The sequence below is a fragment of the Octopus sinensis genome, linkage group LG23, assembly GCF_006345805.1.
Source record: "Octopus sinensis linkage group LG23, ASM634580v1, whole genome shotgun sequence".
Taxonomy (NCBI): Eukaryota; Metazoa; Mollusca; class Cephalopoda; order Octopoda; family Octopodidae; genus Octopus; species Octopus sinensis.
The window spans coordinates 8605196-8610195 of record NC_043019.1 but is presented as its reverse complement, the minus strand read 5'-3'; positions in this window follow the sequence as shown (position 1 = coordinate 8610195).

Below are 5000 nucleotides of genomic sequence, written 5' to 3'. Positions count from 1 at the left end.
CAGGCTGATGATAATCTCAAAACTCTGTAACATAAACCAACTTCTTTAAAGTAAAGTAGAGTGGATGTTTTAAAAATCAGAGAAAGCGCTGTTGTGGTGTATGTGTAATTGAATGTCAATCACTGTACATATATATATATATATATATATAATACACACAAACACGCATACACACACATACAACACACATATATATATATATATATACACACACAACACACACACATTATATATATATATATATATATATATATATATATATATATATATATATAGATATATATATATATACATACATATATATATAGACATATACATATATACGCATATTACACATACGCTTATATAGAATATGAATCATAGAACGAAGTGATGTATTGTATGAGATATAATATAACAGAATTTCAAAGAAATATAAGACCAAATTTCGTGACATAATTACGCTCTTCTGTTTAAAAAGGTTGGTAGTTCTATGAATTAACCAAACCACTTTTGTGCTGCTACCAATTTGACAAAGATGTCAACAGAAGACAATATAGAAGCATTAATATAACCAAAACGAAAAAAGAAAATAATAAATATCTCAGACCTCTGAGTACATCTTTATTAAATTCTAGAATATAATATCAGTTTCAATATGCTGAAACATTCTTCTTTTCCATTAGGAATTTCTCCAAGACAGCTATTGTTTGGAGACTGTGATAGCATCTATAATAATATGGTCGTATATTAACGCGTCGCAATAAAATAGAATCTTGAAAGAAAGTGGTAAGGCGAGAAAAATGAAAGAAAAAAAAAAGCAAGTGAGTAATGCGAAAAATATAAGCATATCAAAACAGTTGAAAAACCAAGAAAAAATCCGAACAAAATTGATATTAAACAGAAGAAAAAAATGGAGAAGAGAACTAATAAAAGGACAACACGGCATCAGGTCGATGATAAACAATAACCGTACTATTAACATTTACAACAAAAGTCTATTCGATGTGTTAGGTATAGCAATCAAATGTCAGTCAAATCACAACCTATTGTATATATTTATGGCCATTTTGTATAATGCACATCTGCTCCCTGGATATTGAAATAAGAAGAGTTTTTCACGGCTGGAACGCTTTTGATCATAGGTTAACTGATCACGTCTGAGAGAGGAGAGTGTACAAGACACCAGTCGAAATCATCAACAATGACGACGGCATTAAGAATTAGCCAATGCGATGGCTTCTATGTAGTGACTTCGTTTGATGGACATATTATCCAAATGTCCTCAAACCTCAATTATACTCTCAAAAAAGGAAATGTTGTCCACTGTACACTAAACTATTGAATTACTGGGAACAATGATGGGATGAACATGCACTGAACGCCATTTAATCACATCTCCCTTTCATTAGTGACTGACCACTAATTGTAGTATTGCATATATCAAGATGGTACGAAATAAGGTACATAAAAATCACAGGTACAAACATTCACATACTTCCCTTGTACACGCACACACATACACACATATGCTCACACAGAACGGAAACACTAATTTTCTTCACCCCTTCCTTCCTTATTCATATCTACCACCCTTTCATTTCTCTCACTGATGTTACGTTCTCTCACTCCTTCTCAATCTGAGCTATTACTCTCACTACTTACCCTCCACTGAATTACAATTTTATCATCATAAAGACAACCACCATCACCACCACCACCAAACCCACCACCGCCACCACTACCATCATCATCATCATCATCATCATTATTATTATTGTTATTATTATTATTATTATTGCCTTTGCACAGCTTCTAACGCTGGAGATGTACTACAGTGTCAGCTTTTCACTACCAGTGAACTAAGGTAACACCTCTTACTTTTCGAGCACCTTCTGGAGTATTCGAGCAGTTCCAAGCAACGCTGTTTCTGCAAGTGCTCCACTCTTATTGCAGTCCCTATGTCTTCCACGAACATCTCGAGATTTTAGCTCACTCTTCTCAGGGTTCCGACAATTATTGGTACTACTGCTACCTTTTTCATCGAACATAACTGTTTAACTTCCCAAGCTAACCTGTCATATTTCTCGACTTTTCATTCTTCCTTATCGCATACCCTGTTGTCAGCTGAACATGCTATATCTATGATCCAGCAGAGTTTGTTTTCTTTCTCAATTAAGACTATGTCCGGCTTCCTATTCTCAATCTCATGGTCGCACTGAATCATAAAATTCCATAGAATCTTTGCATTTCAATTTTCGACAATGCCTTCAGTGTGTGGCAGTACAATTTTTTCTCTGTCAAGTCCATACTTGTTGACGGTGAGCGGGTAGAATCGTTAGCACGCTAGACGGAATGCATAGCTAAATTTCATCCATCGCTTCGTTCTGAGTTCAAATTTTGCCGAGCTCGACTTTGCCCCTCATCTAATCGAGCTTGATGAAAGTTGTACCAGTTACGCATTGGGACAGATGTAATCGACTAGCCCCATTTCCAAAAATATTTTCAATGCCTTGTGCCAAGAGTAGAGATAATAATAATTATTGTATTAAGGCGGTGAGTTGGCAGAATCGTTAGCAGAAAATGCTAAGCGCTATTTCGTCCATCTTTACGCTTCGGGTACAAAATCTGTGGAGGTTAATTTTGCTTTTTATCCAATCGAGATCGATGAAAGAGTACCACTTTCGTACTTTGCGATGTAATCGAGGTAACCCCTCTCCCAAATTTGGTGGCCTTTTGCCAATATTCAAAATCATCATCATAATCATCAACATCATTATTGTTGTTACTGATGGTGCTGTTGTCATTGTTGTTGCTGTTTTGTGGCTGCTGTTCATGTTATTAATTGGACAGTAGTGGTGCGAAAGAAACACCTAGTTATATAACCTTATTAACCATTCGTGTGGTTGCATAGGATCAAGCTCAGAAAATGGCGGCGGAAAGTTTTATGTCGTTAATGAAAGAGCGGGGTGGGGGGAAATATATTATCGGAGTTGTGGTGTGAGGACGTCAGTTAGCGAAACATGAATGTGTTTGTTTATGAGATGGCTGACCTTATCTGGCCAAGTGTGCGTGTATATATGTGTGTGTGTGTGGTGTGTGTGTGTATCTGCTTGTTGATCTTCGTGTGGCTCTACACCGTGTTTATGTGCATGTATGAATATTATTTAATGTATCTATTATCAATGAAACACATACACACACACATATATGTGTGTATATATATATATATGTATGCACACGTAAATATACATTTATAGTATATTAAGCATACTTACTATTCAGTATTATATATATATATATTCATATATACACATTAGATATTTACGTATATATAAATATATATATATACAATCATACATAATTTATATATATATATATATATATATATATATATATATATATATATATATATATATACATACATATATATATGTATATATATGTATATATATATATGATAATATATGTATATACATTTATATATATATATGTATGTATATATGTATACATATATGTATATATATATATACGTATGTATATATATATTATATATATATATATATATACACACACACACACACACACACACACACACTCGCATATACATATGCTTGCGTTGGTGCTCATACGTATGGAGTTATGCAAGCGAGCGTATAAGGTATGTGTTCCTGTATGCGCTCGCCGTTTATACGTGCACGGAATACAGAGTGAATATGTCCTTAATACTCCCATAAAGGCGGTAGAGAATTTTAATAATCTATTTATTCATTCTCTGATTCACCAGTGCCAATAAATATAAACTGTCCTCGGTAATTGGTTTGGAAAGAAGGGAAACAAATTGGTGTGAAACAGAATAGTAGTAATAACAATAATGTTGTTTTTGTTTTTTTCCCCTTTTTATCCGCCCCTTCCTAATCCCACTTTAGTTTCTTTGCCTTGTATCTATAGCTTCTCTTCTTATTAATTGTACAAGTGGTGCTTTCCTGCTTAACGTTTAATCACCTTTCCCTCCTGTCATTTCGAATAACACGAAAACTATTAAAAAAAAAGAACATAGTAATTATAGATTATTGGAAGATGTGTGAGTGTTTGTACGTGTGTGTGTGTTTTAGTGTGTGTGTGTGTGTGTGAGAGAGAGAGAGAGAGGTTGTGTGTGCGTGGGTGTCTCCTTATTTTTGGCTTCTTTCATTGCCTGACAACAAGTGATGATTTGCTAACATTCACCGTAAAATAGTGGCTGAGGACAGAAAATCGGATGCAACAAGTACCGGGCCTTAAAATATGTAGGTACTTACTAGGTTCCATGTGATGGATATAGAGTCCAATTCTGCCCTTGCACTGCTGCAGCACACTGAATGCAACAAACGACAGAAATGAGCACATACATCACACGTTGTGTGCGCATGGGTGGGGGTTGTCGGTGTATGTGTGTGTGAGTGTGTGTGTGTGTATATATATATATGTGCGTGTGGTGTGTATGGGTGTGTGTGTCTGGTGTGTGTGTGTGTGTGTGTGTAGTGTGTGGTACATAAGGGGTCATTAAAACTGAATTGTCAGATTTTCTAATGCAAAAGTTTGCACAAAGTATTTTATTCTGAAAGTTCATTGCTTTAACAACAATCAAGAGTAAATCATCATGTTTCGAAATGCATTTCATGGAATCTGATTATATTGTGAGTTTTCTCTTGTAAATCAATTTTTGTGAACTCATGGTTAGATTTTTAAAAATCATGTTGATTATGAATTTGAGTTTGGTCGTGGAACCAGTGCATCCCAGACAGCTCGAAACATCAAATAATGTGTTTGGTGAAGATGTGTCGATGCTTTAAGAAGTTCCGATCTGGTGATTTTACTCTTGAAATCAGCCTCGTGGTAGACCTAAGACCGACGTGGAAACGATAAGGAAGCGCATATTCTCACGCTACGCTTGAATTAACAGCAAGGTTTTGATGTTCCGATTCCAAATGTATTGGACCATCTTAAACAAATCAGCAAGGTAAAGAATCTGGACAAACTGG